The sequence below is a fragment of the Paralichthys olivaceus genome, chromosome 11 (genome assembly GCF_024713975.1).
Source record: "Paralichthys olivaceus isolate ysfri-2021 chromosome 11, ASM2471397v2, whole genome shotgun sequence".
Classification (NCBI taxonomy): Eukaryota; Metazoa; Chordata; class Actinopteri; order Pleuronectiformes; family Paralichthyidae; genus Paralichthys; species Paralichthys olivaceus.
Window position 1 is genome coordinate 13,468,992 of NC_091103.1, and position 19,711 is coordinate 13,488,702.

General features: G+C 41.0%; 1 long non-coding RNA gene across 1 annotated transcript; it reads left to right on the plus strand.

Moving 5' to 3' along the window:
• Positions 1-3,674: 3,674 nt before the first annotated feature.
• On the plus strand, positions 3,675-17,549 carry LOC138412060 (uncharacterized). Its single transcript, XR_011244582.1, has 3 exons — positions 3,675-3,877; positions 4,402-6,716; positions 12,916-17,549. It is a non-coding gene; the product is annotated as an uncharacterized lncRNA (long non-coding RNA).
• Positions 17,550-19,711: the final 2,162 nt, after the last annotated feature.

Sequence of the window (19,711 nt, forward strand, 5' to 3'; positions counted from 1 at the left end):
GCAGCTGTAGCCCGGGGGAACGAGGTTAAGATGCATACATGCACATACATGAACTCACACCTGAGGAGCTTCATTCAAGCAGAGGTGTGTTCAGAAGCAGCCTGGAGATGCAGTGACCAACATGTACATGTTTCTTTAATTAAGCCTCTGCAAAAATACAATGTTGTTTTATTCAAAACGTGGAAACGTCAGATTTGTATTCATATTTAGGTCTTTGCAACACCACTAATTCCAACAGGGATGTGAGGGGAATAAAATGTAAACTGATTTTTAGCTACTTTTACTCGATCACAGATCAATGTGTCACCCATGTTAAAAAAAACACCAAAATGAGCAGCCACATGCACAGAGACTAACACTCACATGAATATATATTGTTAAAAATTGTATATTGATGATGTACCATATTAACTCACCACAAGCCCATGACAGACTATACACTAGAAATAATCCATTCCAGAAAACCCTGCAGTCTCAAACATCAACACAGGGGAGCGCCCTCACCCTGCTCCATTTATTACAGCTACATACTGACTCCTGTAGTGTCTGCTGCTGTTGACCCAGATGTATGATAAAAGGAAAAAAAAAAAGTGCATCTGTGCATGTATGTTTACAAAGATCCAGATGTGCACATGCTTTTTACAGTGTTGGATATGCAAATGTAAATCAATCTTATTGCTGTTGATGATGATCCATACTCTCTACTGTATGTGTGTGTATGCAGGGTCTTTTCCTTTAAGTCAGAATTGAGATATTATCCATTAAGACAAATAAAGAGAGAGACACTGATTATAAGAGAGTGAAGGGGTGGGGGTGCAGGAAATGATAAAGTGAACATTAATCTTTGTTAACAATCTAACAACGGAATTAATTGTCTCTGATGGATCCGTGGCTGGTTAAGATGATACAGATCCCTGAATAAGACTGAATGGATGGGGTTGCCTACTCATCTACAGTCAAACACTAATTCTACTGGAGTAAAGAGGGAACACTGCCATTGAAAACAAGCCTCTACATTCAGTAGTGGGAGTTAGAATACTTCTGCATTTTGCATAAACGTCATTCCTCTAAATACAAATATTCTGGTCACATTAGATTTTTTTCTTTTCTATGAGAAATCTGTTACATGTTTTTTTACATGCACACACACGCACACACACAAACAAACACACACACACACACACACACACACACACACACACACACACTACACTCCTGGCCCAGAGTTGCCACATCTTTAAAGTATTTAGTAGGATTAACCACTGTGTCAGTTCTGCTCCTCTCTACCTTATCCAGTATGTACCGTGCTTTTATGCATATGTGGGAACATTTAAGCCTATGAAAATCTGAGCAACAACATAAATAACATCTCTGCGACATCACACTGTCATGTGATCTGTAAAGTACCAAGATATTTAAAACCCCCAGTAAAACTATCACCAATTGTATATTCTATATATCTTTGTATTCATATTATAAATATATATCATTATGTTACTATTTGAGACATAACACTTGAACACAATCTGTGACACTGTGCAATGCAATTTTTTTTTGAAAATCTCACTTTATAAAATGTGAAATCAAATTAAAATTAAGGTTAACTATTTGTATTTGAGAATAGTGGTCAGAGAGTAACACTAAGTTGAAAAGCAGGTGAAGCATTCTTTAACTGTTCTCTCTGGATGAAAGAGACAAGAGACAGATATAAATCTTTTAGGTGTTGGTAGAGACCAAAACTGAGCTAAAAGAGCTGAAAGACAGTGGTGGTTTAAATTTGTCAGTTGTCTAAAGACAGGACTCCATATTAATGATAATGTTGTTCAACTCAGCTGCTGGGAGTGAAAGTCGGCAAACATTTGCTAATAACTTCATTAAGTGGGGGGAGGATATGTCAATGCTGTTATTGCATGTTACAGAAAATCTGACACTTTTCTGCCACATCCTGTGAACTAATGAAGAATCTGGAACAAGACAGGTGGAGTTCAAGTGCACTCTCCAGGACGGTGAGTCGGAAAAGACGTGGATAATACTTGATCATAATAATAGCTGAATCAGCAGTCAAGCAGAATTTCAGCTGAAGAAACGAGTCAGTATGCAACGTATAGAAAGACAAGATGATTTCTCTGTTGTGATTGGATGAGCTCTTGAAATGAAGTCATGTTGACTTATCAATACCTCTTGGTGGAAGTTGTTTCTGTCACTGTATGTTAAAGTACAGGCTGTGCTTTGCGTCCAGGCTATACTGTTGGCGGTATACGCTGCTGGAGGGAAGAGGACTTTAGCACACAGGAATGGACATTCCCTTTATGTCATTGTTTGACAAAACAAAAATGTTATCTCCTCCTTTTTATCAATGAAAATACAGAGTGACTTTGTGATTTTTAAACTCCATTTTGGTCTCCTCCATCTTGTTAAGGTCTTGACTGCGTCTCGAGGAAAATGCAAATATGCTAATATAAAATATATTTTGATATAAACGAAATTAAAACTACCTGAGAGAACAATTAAATGTATACAGGAGCAGTGAGTTAAAACGGCTGGAGTGGGACGTTTAGAAATGAAGGATTAAGGATGGAAAGAAGACTCATCCAGACCAAAAGGTTTATCCAGTGACCTAGATGAGTCAGAGTCCAAAAAGAGACTCAGAGTTGGAGAGATATAATTCCTAAAAAACAATAACCAGCCTAACTCATGTTGATCTGTTAATCAGTTCACCCAAATAAAGATCTCCTCCCACACACTTTCACACTCATGAACACACAGTCGTGCAGACACAAACCCCTCCCATCGGGTTGGCAGCACAGATGGTGGCACTGGGTGATGCTGGAGGCCAAAAGGACAGCGCTAACCAGTTACACACACACACACACACACACACACACACCCACACACACACACACCCACACACACACACACACACACACACACACACACACACTCTCTAACTATTCTTCTATTTCTATCTTTCTCTCTTTGACTGTACACACAAACCCAATGAGGCTGAGGTTTCATTTATTTGTTCAATGACTCGGTCACTGTTTGTCAAACAGAATTTCCATTTCAAATGAGAGCATTGTTTTCCCAGCATGCGTGTGCACTCATGTGTACATGCTACATGTCATGAACATGTGCATATATTCTCCGTTCAGCCTGTAATCAATTTATTTTGTGGTCTCACACCACAGAAGATCCGCTTTTATTATTGATGCCTTCAGGATACTGTGTGTTTGTGTGTGTGTGTGTGTGCACTGTGGATGCTGCTCAGGTATGCATGTATAACAAACCTTGTTGTATGTTCATTTTTCAGCAGGTTGTGTTTTTTTTTTTTGTCACCAGATGGGGAGGGAGGGTGTGTGTGTTTCTGTGTGTGTGTGTGTGGGAGGAGGTCTTTATGTGCCTGCATATGAGAAAGTATGAATGTACTGTGTGTGGTTTATTCATGTGGCAGGGTTATGAATGGTGTTCACATGTCGTGAGAGCTTTCCTCTCCCAGAGCCTGTCCACTCTGCTCTGGAAGCTTCTCTTGCCGAGGGTGGGGGGAGAAAACACAAGTGAAGGACGGTGAGAGAGAAAGGGATATGGAGACGTGGTGATGGAATATGGGGGTATGTGGGGAGGTTCTGAGACAGAGGAGTGAGGAGCGAAAAGAGGGGGAGAGGAGGAAAGGGGGAGAGAGGCAGAGAAGGACAAATATAGAGAGAATGGGAGCGGAGAGGGGGGAGAGGGAATTGAGAAAGGGACAGAAAGAGGAGGAGGAGGATGTATTTTAGTTATAGCACAGACTGAGGCTGCAGGAGCAGACGGAGGGATGGAGAGAGTCGATGAGGGATGTAAAAATTAAGAAAGAGGAGAGAGCATCAGGATTCCCATGAAGGTAAAAATACAAACAAACATGGGACACCTCCAGACAAGAAGATTATTTGAAATGTTTTGACAAGCAGGAACTGAGAGAGGCCTTTTCTTCCATGAAAGCTGCATGAAGAGATTTCCTGGATGTCACAGAAGAGCAGTCAATCTGTCAAACCATTCATCCATCCATAAATCCAAACACGCCCATCATTCTGTCTCTCCATCAACCATTCACACGTGCCTGTCTGCTCAACCTTCACTCATCCATCCCTTTCTTTCCCCAACAAGCTGCAACTCTCGCTTCACTCCATATCCATCTTACAATCATCTCTCCATTCCACCCACACACAAGCTCTTCCTCACAACCTCCCCCCTCTTCTTAACCCTCCTCCTTCTCGCCTCCTCTTTCCCTCCACATCTCCTCAACTATCATCCTGAAGGCATCTTTCTTCTTCTCAAGTCCTTGTTCTTTCCTCTCGGTGTCGCTCCTTTCTTGTACATTTTTGTTTTAAGGGAGTGTTTACCTCTGTTTTATCCTGTCCATTTCAGACTGTCACAAACATGGATTTGAAGAAGCAACAGCAGCAGGGATTAAAGAGAGGGGGGGAGAAGGAGCGAACTTGCGCCACTGACCAGAGCAAGTAAAATGATAATTGTCCAGTGAGACAAGGGGAAAAGCAGTCACCTGTAACCAAACTAAGAGGCTATTAGCAGCAGCCAGAACAGAGAGAGACACAGAATGTGCATTGAAAAGCAGATCTCCTGCCTCAGTTGTGGGAAAGTGTGACCTCTCTCTCTTTCCTTCATTGCTCTTTGCTTGACTGTCTATCCACGAGCAAGTTTGGGACAAAAAGAGATGCTGAGCACATCCAGACGTGTCGTTAGAGAGAGGAGACAAGAAACACACACACACACACACACATACACAGAAGAACATTTGCAAGCTTCTGCAAGGAGAAGGGAGGAGAGAGAGCTGCATGACTCAGAGCACAGCAGCTAGAATACAGTGTATTTATTCCACATGCAAGAGAAGAGGCAGAGGGAGACCAGAGGGGGAATGGGGAGAGACACAGGGAGGAAAAATATTGGAGGAGGAGGACCTGACCAGAATTGAGCAGTCGTAAGACTAAGAAGAAAAAGACAGGGTGAGGACAGAGGCAGCAGCATCACTGGCGGGCAGTGAGTGAGATATAGGCCAAGTGAATCAGCGTGCCAGAGGCAGAGGGAGGCGAGAAGAGGGTGAGTTTGGGAAGTGAAGTAAAGGGTTTGGTATGACTGAAGCTGATTGAGGGAAGGTTGCATGAAGGTTTGCTGTGGGGGCGGAAAGTGGACGCAGAGGACACAGGGACAGGCTTGATGAAAAATATACGCTTGAGCAGCTGCAGGGGGGAAAGTCCTGAGTGACTGTGTCTCGCTTCAGGGATAGAAGATGAGTGAGGTTTGCATATGATCAGGCTAGGTTCACATTGACTGCAGGCAAGGAAAAAAGTGGTCAAGAAGAGATAACCCCAAGGAACAGGGCAAATCTGGCTATGTTAGCGCAAAACATCAAGGCAGAGAGCTAACAGCCAGAAAGACCAGGAAGAAAGAGGAGCAGAAGACATCGAGGACCCGAGAACTTGTAGTCCAACGTGCGACAATGGGAACATGGAAACTTTAACTGTGACAGCAACACAGCAAGAGTTTCCTGTTAAATATTGATGCTGACAGGCTACTCTCGAAAAAGCTCCCTCCTTGCACCACAGAGGAGGAAGCAGGGGGAAGAACCACAGTCATCTTTTTTTTTCTTCTAAGGGATTTTGGCAGAAGACGGCTGAGGGTGGCAAAGTTGAGATGTTGCTGCAAATTAAGGCAAGAGCTTCAAATTAGTCAGGTTCCTGGGAGTCCTCAGAGAAAATTGGAGCTTTATCTCATCCAGAGGGATGAAGAGGACGTGAGCGATCACATCAAGACTTCAGCAATTTCTTCTCTTCTCCAAGAACCAGGTCTGGCTGACGAGTACAGATTCATATCCTGGATTGACTGCCACTGTGAGGTACAGCACTGCCGGACGAGATGAGCTAAACAGCTCTGGAGAGTGCATGAATGTTTCCTCACATGATTCTGACCTGGACTGATTGGAACCGTTTCAACTCTGAGAATGGCCCAGTAGAGGTTTGCCTTCACGGCTTGAGGATATATATACCTGTGGAAAAGCTTTAATTATATCAACACATAAGATAATTTAATTGGAGGCGAGACGCACACTTTGTTTTTATATCCATGACTGGATAAAGTCACGATGGCTCTAAATGTTATTGTGGCACTAACGTAGAGGCTGCCTCCTCTCCTACTTGACTCACCCATTCCTCAAAACGTCAACACAATAACGCAGGAAGACACAACACACAACATCTCCATCCAGCTGCGCACATCAGACCAGCTGCGTGTTTGTGTGTGGCTGCGTAAGGACTGTCAAAGAGATCAGCTGTGTTTGTGCGTTATATGCTTGTGTGAGCTTGTGTAGAGGTGTGTCTGTGTGTGTGTGTGTGTCTGTGTGTGTGTGTGTGTCTGTGTGTGTGTGTGTGAGTGAGTGCGCAGAGCTTTGAATCCAGCTGTGTCTGAGTGTATTTTCAAAGCGTTGCCCGGAGCTGTGTGTGCGAGTGTGTGTGTCTGCGTGTGTGTGTGTCGCCTGGATTCTCCCCACCAGCGACAGAGCTGGACCTGAACAGCAGTAGTGAGAGGGGGGACAGGGAGGGGGAGGAGGATGAGAAGAGGGAGGTGAAAGAAACCAGCAGGACGGAGGAGAAGAAAAAACTGACAACATGCTCGGATAAGGGGAAGAAAGAGAGGAGTCTTTGGCTGCACCCCTGGTGCAATGTGTGGTGAGTACACGTCTCTGCTCCTATGCCGTGTGTCTGTCAGCATCTGTGCATACGTGTGCATGAGTGCATGTTACACTGCACATTCACCAATGAGCATCTTCCCTCAGGAGGTTGGCCAAGGTCAAAGGTGAAAGGTCAGCGAGGGAAGCCTTGGAGTTCAGGAGAGTTAAGACAGTTCAAGTAATTGGATGCAGGGTGGTGGGGGGGTCATGTGATCTGACCACATGATACTTGTAGGTTCAGGGGTTCATGTGATTCCATCCACTGATTCAAACAGTTTAGGTCACTTGATACTGGTGCCCAGCGGGTCACATGACCTGCAGCTTGGCACCTGAATTGACAAACCATGCAGACCAAGGCAAGTTTGACTGAACAGAACCCCTGCAGCATTTACATCAGGAGATATTATATCAAAAGATATACTAATCTGTATTCACATATGTTACCATTAACACAAATGTTGTCTTTGCCTCATCCATTTTTTGTGGATTAACACTTTCTATGAAAGACTAACATCCACTGCATGTCAAACATAATATAAGCTTTATTATTAATCAGGGTAATCAAGATTATTATTTCAAATGTCTGAATCTGAGATCAGAGAGAATATATCAGCACCTTGTATGTTGTAAACTATTCATATTACCTCTGCATGATTGGGACAAAGGCTTTTAATTATTGTAAGTTTGTTGTCAGGCAAAATTTCCATTTCCATTGCTGCTTGTGGTTGTGTCAGAAACGTTATTAGTAATTATAGCAGTGAGTACGTCACAGAAAGCAAGGTATTGGTATTACTTTCCTGTGGCTTCAAAGCTGAGAACATGTCAAAGAACAGTCTTGTTTATTGAGCACGTAATATTTAGCATTAGCAATGTCATAGAGCCATATTTGGATTCGGTACATTACTTTATTGATCTCTGTACAGTCTATTTCCTTTACTTGTATATACGTATTTTTCAATATATTTATAGCTTCTATTTCACACTTTATCCAGTAATTTATAGTCTCCAGGTGTGTGCGTTACCTAATTCTTCATCCACAGGCTTATTCCACACAAGTTGGTTTTAGGGTAGTTTTTCCTTACTCTTGTTGAGGGTTAAGGGCAGAGGATGTCACACCTCATTAAAGCATTATGAGACAAATTGTGATTTGTGAATATGGGCTATACAAATAAAATTTGATTGATTGATTGATGAATTTGTGCAAAAATACAGATTTAAATTGAGCCTGTAAATGTTACTTTTGGTTCCGTAAATTCTTCTCAGTGTCTGTTGTTTCATGGTGAGATTTTCTCTAACCTCATAATGACTTAAATATTTTCAATGGGCTGAGATGTCACCTGACTGTTTCCAAAGAAACCAAACCAATCACACACACACACACCTTCTCCTCCAGACAAACGTGTCCCCTCTATTTCTGTATGAAAACATGCATTCGTACACCCACACACTCATCCTCTCTGTCCCTCTCACGAGCACCCCCCAACACACACTATAACACGCACTACGAATGCACACATGCACATAAATGAAGGAAGCAGAGCTGTGGCTGAGGAGACGTGACAGTCGCTTCATGGCCGTTGGCCTTGTATTGTAGCAGCGCCGGCCTCCAGCTCGTAATGAGGCTATGGAACGTTTGAGTGTCATACGGATCTGGTTCCCACACCATCACTCAGCTCAGTGTGTGTGTGTGTGTGTGTGTGTGTGTGTGCCTTCTTTATTTCTACATGCTGCACCTCTATGTGAGTGTTATTGATCTCTACAAAGACTGAGCAATGAGCTCAGAGTGTCTGCATTGTAGCGAACACAAAAGCTGTGAGATCATTGATTGAGACTTTCTGCACAATCAATAACACGACCAATCGGTGACTCCAATCAATACCTGCAATTTGTCCTTTCTCTGATCATTACTGCATGTCCAGCTGATGGACACGTAGCACAGTGCACTGCAGTAGAACTCAATTTGTTTGTATTGAATTTGACATTATGAGAATTTGCTCAGCGACCAATAATCACCATGATTAGGGTTATAAGGGGAAGATTCCCTGAACGTGAAGTGTCATTGAATCTATAAAGAGATAAAGTAAAAATCCACCCAACAGCAAGATGATAGAGATAGTGCTCTCATCATTGTTGGTTGTGTGTACCTATAATATTTATATAGGAAGAAGGAGACAGACAAAGATGATAAACATAGATATTTCTAAAAATGTCTTAAACTATATAACTGTATATATACATGAATATTAACGACACAACAGTATAGAAATGTTCAAAAACTGCCAATACTGAAGGATAAGGGTATATCATATTTCTAAGAGGACATGTGGAGAAAAAGCATTAAAGAAATACAAAATAAAACATCAATCCAAACATGTAATCTTTGATGGCAGGTGATGTGATGGTGGTGGCTGTGAGAAACAAAATCTAATTTGTTGCTTCCAGAACTTTTGAGGGAAAGGGAAATGAAATTCTCTGCTATCTGAGCAGCCATCAGGCCTGCACTGTGAAGAAGTTTATCAAGTGTGACACAATGTTTTCATATCCTGATGTAACAACGCAATTTCAGCATAAACTATGTTTGTCTGATTTTATTCTGTGTTCAATCATTCCACGCAAATGCCAAGATTGAACTCATCCATCTTGGGCCTTGTTGCTGAGTCTGTCCCTGAAACAGAAGTCGTTGTCAGACATGAACTTCAGAAAATGTCCTGAAAACGGTGTCCAGACATTTTCTGGACATTGTGTTTCAGATATAAGAACAAAGCAGGAGGTTTTCAAAGTCACGCGTTCACAACAACAGGAAAATGTCTGTAACATTCAGGCGAGGGCTGGGGTCTGGGTAGAGCAGGAGGCAGGACACGACGTATATTCTGTTATGGAAATCAACACCAACGTTGGTTCTTATCACCAAAAGCTCTTTAATCTCATGGTCTTTCCAAGTGGACATCATCATGACATCTTCTATGTGTATGGCACCTCTTTTTAATCCTGAAATGTTTTCATTCCTTCAGTTTCACTGGTTCATTACGATGGTAATGAATCGCAGTGCAACCTCTCAAACTCTAGCAGCAATGCACACTGCACTGCAGATGGACCCTCCACAGGGAGTTTACATCACATCGTACACAAATTAATTTGACAGTAAAATAAGCAGAGCAGCTATCTGCAACAATAATGGTGAATATTATTCATGAAGTTCATGGGGCAGACCGCCGCACATTGCTTATTCAGTGGGGAAGCCGCTGGTGAATTTCCCATGTAGTGCTACAGTGCACTAGTACTGCGCTCTAGTGTTTGGTTCAAAACAAGTTTGGATTAATATAAACGTATGTTTTTAATTAGTTATTGAGTAGGATTAGAGTCTAATCTACATCAGATTACTGTTTTCTTATAGTGATGTAGTCAAATAGCCTGAATATATGAAATATGAAAATCGTATATAAAATCGTGCCACTAACTTCTTTTACCTGAGACAATCATCACAAGAGAATCACATCTGATCCCTCCTGCTCTTCTGTCACAGTACTGTGGGGATGATGAAGGTTTATATTCAAATAGTAATTTGCATTGATTAAATGCTTGAGTGTCTGTGGTTCATTAAGATGTATGTTCTTGTAGAGAAGGAGAGAGGGATGACGGAGAGAGAGGAGACAAAGAGAGTGTGTATATCTTGAAATATATTTGAATAAGTCTAAAGCAGCCAAATATACATTAAAATACTGCATATGGTACTAAATATACAACGTGCAGTATTTGTGTGAAAATCCATGCCTTCTCCAAGGTCTGGAGAAGGCATGACTCACTGACTACGATCATTTATAATCTCAGAATGCAATGTCATTTGGATTTCTTTGGATATGATAGAAACTCTAGAACCCAGATAACAAAAGCAAAGTTCAGACAGGAACACAAAGTAGAGGTCATCAGCCCATTATTGACACATACTGTTCAATGTGGGTGTTTTACAGTTAAAGTGCTCCTAAAAGCAAATAGTGTCAGTAACATCCTGCAGCACTTTCTAGGACCTCTTTAGGTTTTTGGTCAGATTTGCCTCACCTGTATGGCAAAGCTCAACAGACTGTATGTGAATATAACAATAATAATTCTCAATAAAACTAAGGGATTGTAGCTGTAAAGTCTGTAGCACATCAGAACCAAGGGGTTCAGTTTGCTGTGATGTGATGGGTAAAAAAGAAAACATTCTGAAAAGTAGTTCTTCCACAGTTCCAGGAAGCTCATTTATACACAGGAATTATTTGTATGTTTAGTTAGCAGAGTTCTGTACCATATTACATACTTCTTATTATATTACTTCACTGTATTATTTTCTACCCTTTTCTCATCTTTTCTATATATTTTATGTGTCTGAGTTTTGAGGTGTGCCATGCAGTCCCTCTAATTGGGTTGGAAATAATCATGTTACACTGCTGAATGGCTGAGCTGCATCAAAAGATTGGGCCATGTCCCTGCTCTTAGACACTCAAACCACACACTGCACACATGCATGCACATGAAATGTTTACCCACAACATAATCAAAATATAAAGATAGAACAAGTGGAGAGAAAAGAAAAGCTGTAAGGGCGGAAAGATGGATGGACTTGAATGGGGATGATTTATTTATTAAATAACTTTCAACATTTGACACTGAGTTGTTATGGGAGAGTTTGATTATCCAGAAAAATACATCATGGAACCATATCTTTCTATATTCTATACTTGTCAGTGCTTTTATCCTAGGGAGTTGAATTATTGATAAAATTGGATGAGGTATTCCTGCACTGGATCTACTTACAAACAGTTTAGTGTCGTGGATATCTTACATCCTGAATAAAACCCACGAGTCACACTTACTTTAGCTCAGACACTCACAGACAGAGAGAGACATATACAGAAGAACATTTGCACTGTCCTCATCCTAACCTCCCTTTCCCTTGATGTTCCCAAAACGTCTCAGAGGACGGCAGATAAATCCCTCGTCAGTGTCCAAACTCATTACGTTTTCACGGACACCATTGATCCTGCATCAGCAGTAAAGCTCAGAGACAGACAGAGGTGAATAAATGGATGAAGAGCAAGAAAAGAATAATAATTAGGGTGATGATTTTTATAGACTACTGTTTTTGGAGGTTTAACACAAGCTTTAATTGAAATACTGCGACAAATGAAAGAAATTGTGCCATTTTCATGAGATAAACACCTAATTTAAACCTTAGCAATGTAGGATTACAGTCATGCAAACTTTAGATTAACTGTAAAGATTACCCAGGTGATTATCCGAAGGTTTGATAGTATTTTTATCAATACGTATATTTTTTGGTTATATAATGCACTGCCTGTTATAAACCTGCCTGTTTGGAATGGGCTGTTTGCTTGACCTGTGGTGATGTTGGTTGCTGGTTTCTTTCTGAAACTCTCAAAGTGAACTGAAGCAATCAAGCTGTAACGAGTAAAGACTCTGAAGCTGCACCACCACTGCTGCACAAAGAGCTGTTCACTGCACTTCTTTGGCCCCTCGATAATACAAATGCCAAGTGTATTTTTGATTCTCGATATCTGCCAGCCACATACAGACTGAGATTTATGTGATTATAATATATATGTTAAAAGAGTGTTGAATGGAAAGAACAGATAAGGTGACCTGGGCGAGACACACAACAAACCCTTAAAAAAGCTAGGCGTTGTTGGCTCTGCGTCAGATGTTTTCTTGTTAAGTTGGACTTCTCTTGCCATTGACAGGATGCGAAACTAATTAAAAAATAGGAGGAAGGAAGAGGAACAGGTTGTGAAAAGAGGTGACAACAATGGCAGGAGGAGAGGTGAGGGGAAAAGTAAAAAGGAGGAAAAGAGTTAAGAAAGCAACAAGGTGGATAAGGACGACAAAAACACCTATGAGAATGGGGGACATCGAAGAAAGAAATAAGGAAGAAATGTTTTTGCAGTAGCAGATATGGGCTAGACAGCAAATATAGCAAAAAATAAATCTAATCCTCCACTGAGTTTAACCTTTTGCCCTTTTGCTCAGTGCATGCATGAAAAATGTTGAAACTGAAAAGATGATGGACCTTTTTGTGTCAGATATAATTAACCTGTTTCTTTCTCCTTTCTTTGCTTCCCTTCTCTCTTTCAATTTCAACTTTATCCCTTTCTTTTTCCTCCGTCTGCCCTCTTCTCTGGAATCCCTGTCTCCATATCCAGGCGTCACGCCCTGTGGGGGTGGGGTTCTGTGATGGTAACCATGGTCCCCGGCAGCCGCTATGTCTGCAGCTCTCACGCAAGAGAGGACGACAACACGAACGACCGCGAGGAGCGAATTTTAGCCGTGCTGGGCATCATTGGGACCATTCTCAATCTTCTGGTGGTCATAATTGTCTACATCTACACCTCCGTCACCTAAGTTTTTCTCTTGGACATTGAAGAGACGTTGACGGTGTCCACGGCTTATCCCTTAAGACAGCTCCGTTGCCCATCAGAGTCGGAGCTGCAGGTGGAATCATCCACACTTACTCCAGCACTTGCTGACGGTGTCCAGTCAGGACTCATCATAGATGTTTGTTATCATACTGACCCATGACTGTGGTATAGCATTTCCGGGACTTCTTAAACAGCAGGAGTGAAGCTTTGGTCGTTGTGCTGAATCTGCCCTTTTGTCGTATAACTCTGAGTCTGTTTTGTTGAATTTTTATTTGTTCTTATACATGTTTAAGAAGTCACTGCCAATAAGTTTTATCTACAAAGTCCAACAAACACAGCACTCTGAGTTAACTTGATCAAATTGGTAGATAAAACTCCTCAAGGGACCAAAAAACACCAAGCGACTTAACGGCAGAGGGACCTCTATAGGCCTATCAGCTCCTGGCCACTGTTAATATACATGAACAGAGCATCCGTATAAACATACAGATGATTGCTCATTACTGAATCCTAATTTCTGTATAGAGAGTCACTAAAAAGAGTTTTACATGGAATTGACGTGTCCATACCTGAGCACACCAGAGGAGAGATTCCTGGCAGTGCTGGGCGTCATCGGCATTGTACTCAACCTCCTGCTGCTCGTCTTCGTCTACATATACACCTCCATCTGACGTGTGCTGACTCGCCACACCTACAGTAACCCCAGCTGTACCGATCTGCCAGGGGCTTCCAGTGATCGTAGTGCTCACACATGTATATTATCTTGTAGCTAAGCACACCTGGATTCATTGGTTGGGGGTTATGTATTTCCTTGGGGGTTTTCTGTGCCTAATAATACAATATTATTCCAATAATAGCCGGTAAAGTAGGTGATGAGAGGATTTGAAGGTAAATCCAGTGAGTTTAAGATGTGTCATTTATAATAGAAATACATGTCAAAAAATTCCCTTTTTTTGTGGAAAGTTTTGTCCCAATATGCAGCACTTGCTCATTCACATGATTTTTACTTGAGCTATAATCAAATAATCAAGCTAATTATCAGGAGTTAACCAAACTAAGTGATGTAAAAACTGCCATCTAAATCTGTTTGTACTACGTGCTTATGGAAATTGGAAACAACCAGACATGAAACTGGATGGTGCTGATGTTTCAGCAGCTCTTCACATCGGCAAAGATCCCTCCGTGGACGGTTGGAGCCACAGATTGACGCTGTATTTTCTTGTATCATGTTTCTCTGATTGGAGCCGCATAGAGCAGCAGCAGAGCAGGGAAAGCATGGAACTGAGGCGGTGTCACACACATCAGAATGGTGCACTTTTGCAGCACAATACAAAGGGATGCAACAGTTACGGAGAAATCTCAGAGAGCCGGTGCGGATTGTTTGGAAAAAGAGGACATAAAACCTCTCTACAAGGCCTCGCCATCTGTCTTGAACACACAAAAAACTCTCCGGGATTGGGTTGCAACGTTCCCACCGGAGCAGCATATCACTATGAATATGACGTTTGCTTTAAGCGCTGCGTCTCTAATGGAGTAGCAAACCTAAACGCAGCTGACAAGCGAGCAGGAAGGTTTGGCCTGAATCTCCACTTCATCCTTGTCATTCTCTTCTCCACCAACAAGCTGACGCCGGAAAAGACATAGAGCTGAGAGGACCCACACAAGTCTCCGCCAACATTTCACACAGCACAATACTTTTATATATAACGTAAACGCACCTGTGAAAAGTTCATTTCATAAACTCATCGGTCTGAGATTCTGGGAAAGACTCACCAACAAGGACGACAGGAACAGTTTGTTTTCTATGATGAATGACCAGCGCCTCTGACTGCTCTCTTACCATATGCTCTAATTGTACATGTTGGCTTGTGTGAGTAAGTACTTTTGATAATATTTGCATATTAAGATTCCTTGTTACATTGTGTATGATGTTAGTTTTAGAATCAGTTTATCAATGAGTGTTTTGTTCGGATAAGCTTGAAAGCCACAGCCACATGTTTGGGATGAAAACAACAAATATCAATGGTTTTATACGGGCAATAGTCTATTTTTTATTAAGTGTAGGTGTAGAAGGTGCTGATAGGTAATTCCATGGCCATATCCACAGAATGCTGGACAAACATGTGACCACAGTTTCCCAATTAGTTTTCTTCAATAATTATTGGTTCAATAGGATCTGAAACCGTGACTACAAGGATGAATCTAAATATTTCAATTACCAGAAATGCACAATTCAGTTGCCTTACTACTCTCTCTTTCTCACCGTGTCATTTGCACATTCACAATCACACACGTTTCGGTAAAAACCCAAATTGTAACAAATCATATTTTTACTTAGACGTTACAATCCAGTTTTAATCCTCTTTATAGAACTGAAAGCCAAATATCCTCATGCTATAGACCTACAACTCACATTGGTCCTCACAAAGATAGAAACACACACTCTTTCTGGCTTCATGAGTTTCATTTCACACCATCTTTCAGCGCACATCAGGACGGGTCGACAGCGAGCTTGCTGAGATCGATGTGACTTGCACATTTACTTCCTGTCAAATCTGATAATAGCACAGTGGAGTTTGTTGAGCTAAATCCATTTTAAGTGTGCACCAGAGCACAGTGTATACGAGCCACCTTTGGTTGGCTAGACAGCCGCTGTCAGACTGTGACAGTGGAAGCCACAGCTTTGCACATGGGAACGTTCTTTATATTTTTGGTCAACATTGTGCTAAAGGTTCACGTGATGTTAGCAAACAAACAAAATGAATGCTCAACATTTTAGCTCAGGTTTATGACTCGAAATGTTTACGGCAATGCTTTCTAATAAGGCCCCCTTTAAGGTTTATGAGCCGCAAACAATAGTTTTATTAATATATCATTTACCATTGCTTTACAAACCATTAATAAGAACAAACTGTGTCTGAATTAATTTGGCTGGTGATAAAATTTGAAACCCATGAGTATTAACTTAGTGGTTACAATTATTACCAAACAGGTGCCAGCTAAAGGTATTTAACAAATCTTCTAAATGATTTATAAAGCATTAGTAAAGGATTTATTAACCAACGCTAGTTATTTCTTAAACCTTTTAAAAGGGTGACTTACTTGAAAACAATACCAGTTAAGGGCCAATGGCAAAACTAATATTTTTAGACTGAATCAACTGAAAGACATGTATTTTCTGCCAATAAGAAACCTTTTTAAATCTCTTTTTAATGTACATACACAATCAAAAGGTTAGATTGCATATTGAGCCAACATTTTAATATATTTAAAAAAGAAAAGAAAAAATAAATAAATGCAGATTTATATTCTTCTGTAGCCTTGGTCAATGAGGGACCTTCATCATATCAGCAATCTGCAATATTGATGATATTTATTGTATGTTCTGCACTTCAAGTTTTTGGTGTAGAACACGACAGGGACACGTCCTCACAGATTGATGAGAGGAGAGAGCCTGCAGGGTGAGTCCTGCCATCTGCTGTCCCAACAGACATCCAGCCATCTCCTTAATACGACACACACATGCACACACACACGCACGCACACGCACACACACGCACGCACACACACACACACACACACACACACACACACACACACACATACACCCCCCCCCCCACAAGGACTTAATATTTTTCAAACTTGTCACTCAGCATCCACATTCAGAGCTTTTAGATTGTTTCATATTTGTTTGATGCCTTTTGGTGTGTGTTATGTTATGGAAACCATCTTTACTGCCAGTGAATAAACAGTACACCTGAGACTCCCATCCACTGCCCCAGGTATGAACTGTTAACACAAAACACTGAAGAAAAGAGAACAAAGCTCCAAACGTTCATTATAAGACTTGATTCCTTAAAATCTGGCTGAGGCAGCCACAGCGACTGTGAGACACATCGTCATGTTTTTTCATGATTCGTGAGCTGAATAGATTTTTAGCCTGGTAGGGCACGCTGGACACAGACCGTCACTTTTCATTTAACACAGAGTCCTTTCCAGAGCAGAAAGGAACAGGGATTCAAACAACTGCCAGGTGTCAGAAAGCCTCAGACACGATCCATTCACCAGAGGTCCATGTGACGGTCTGATGATTTACTGACTAACATTCCAGGACAGTAACTGCTGCTGCACCAAACTGTGGGAAAGGTCCAGAATAATTACCGCACTGATAATGTGTGTGTTTCTATTTGCGGGTAATAAAGTAATCTTTAAAAGCAGAGAACCTACATCCTTGAGATATGTGTACGAGTATTATATTAATTGCTGACGAAGCTGATAAAAAACAGGTTGAGAGTACCCATGGAACAAAAGCTGTGAGATTCTGTGTACTTTCCATGTAATGATTATACTGTATATCATGTATAGTTGTAGTAATGCCAATAAAAATGAAGAGAAACCCACCATGTGCAGAACTTTGTTTTTGAAATAGAAATGGCAATATTCTTCTTCCTGTTACATCTGTTTAGGCAAAACCTCGAACAATATCTACCTCCATTGTTTGTTTTGATATTCTACATTATCTCTCCAACTGCACCGATACACAGCTCACATGAAAACTTCATTTTCAGTCAAATTGAGCTAAAAGACTGAGAAAGACAGGTTTCTCTCAAAATCTGTTGTAATCGCAATTAACCAAGGATCTGGCCGAGATAACTCGATTTCAATCTAAATCCAAAGAAAATCGAAAGCTTCTCTTGTTGTAATTATGATGAATTCATTCTTAAGACATTTGCCCACTAGATGTCTGTTGTGCATACACCAAGGCCCAACAGTCCTCTTATGAAACCACATTTAAGTTAACTACATCACTAGATTTTTATTTGGATCTGCAACAAATTACACACACTCATAAATAAGTCCCTTAAACGCACCTTAATTTTTTAACAAAATCCATAAATGCTTCTCTGAGAAATTAAAGAAAATTTTGAAAAATGTCCTATTTCAGAAAGTTAAAAAGAATTAATTGTTTCCCACCTTGATCAGGATCTGCACTCAAATGTTATGGGTTCTTACTCTAATTTCATAGAAATCTGCACATGAAAACATGAAGGGTGCACCAACATATTTCACAATATAGACCCACATACATTTATCTTTATGTTAATGGAAACACTTAAACATGTCATGGATTTCCTACAATGTATAGAAAATGTCCAGCTGCTATTTTCATACTTGTTTTACTTTGGGTTTTTTTACACGCTGCCCTACTGGAAACCTACGAGTCCTTTCAGGTGACAGGAAACTGAAGCTGTGCATCCATCCACATTCTGTTTCTTTATTCAGTTCTGAAATGGGTAGGAATAACTAAATTAAGACTCAAATCTTGTCTACTTGTGTATTCACAGCTTCACTTTTTATCAGCAGGATGCGTCTGGAGTGTGTGCGGCTGCTGCTGCTCCCTCCAGCTCCTCAGAGGGTTTCTCCTCCGGTTCACTCTTCTGGTTTGTCAGTGGGAAGCATCCTAGTTTCTAGCATTGTCTTGAACGCCTGAACCATACATGAACACAAAGTTATCACCCACAGAGCATGGTTCTTTTTTAAATACAGCGTATAGTTGCTCTGGCAGACCTGTGCTGTTGGGTGCATGTTCACCCAGCCAGATAAACTAACAGTGTGTCCTCAGGCATCCCATGAGACAGCCACTGACCTGGGTAATATGGGTGGCTGCCCTCTGCGCACGCACGCACGCACACACGCACGCACACACACACACACCAGCCTATAGTCTGCAGCATACTCTGATGACCACTTAATCTATAGTGTGATTTAATAATCCAGTGTCGCTTTCTTCTCGTCCTGCTCTCCCTTACCCTCTGCCTTCTCTGCGCTGCAAGCATCAACACTCTCTCCTCACTGCCTTGGTCCATTGTTTGCTATGTTCCTATTTTAGTCTTTAGTAAGTTTGCCAGCTCAAGCATGAACTCCCCATCCCAGGCTCGGAGCCTCGAGCCACTGTCAGTGGAACAAGGAAAGATGTTTCATGTAAACAGTAATATAATGTCCTACTTGCCTGTTGAGTGTAACAATCCCCTCACAAGTGCACCCAGGCCTGAAAGAAAATACCCACTGAGTCACAATGTTTTTGCTCATGCGACTTGGGTTGCACCTATGTTCAATGCACAAGCTACAGTGTGTCTGCAGTTCAAAACCATTTACATCAGGAAGTATGGTCTCATGTCAGTGGATCAGCTTAGTTTGTCAGCATCAAACCTTTTATCACTAACCTTGCCAGGACACAGTTACAGGAAAGAGGTTGTACAGTGAGCAATATTATAACTGACTGATTATTCGGTCATAAAAATAAAGGAAAACAATGTAAATATTCTTAAGGAAGATACTATAAATGCTATTCAGATATAAAAAATGTATGTCATTTTATATCTGTGCTTATACACAGAGAATATAACAGTGTAGAATGATTTATTCTGTAATAAATAAATCTGAAGTAATTGACAGTTAAAAAGGTATTTGATCTTTAAAATGTATTTTAATTTATGTAAAAACTGGAAATCCAGTCAGAAACATAAACAAAATGTAAAATATCCTCATCAGTTTAACTGCTCAAATGGTTTTATAAGAA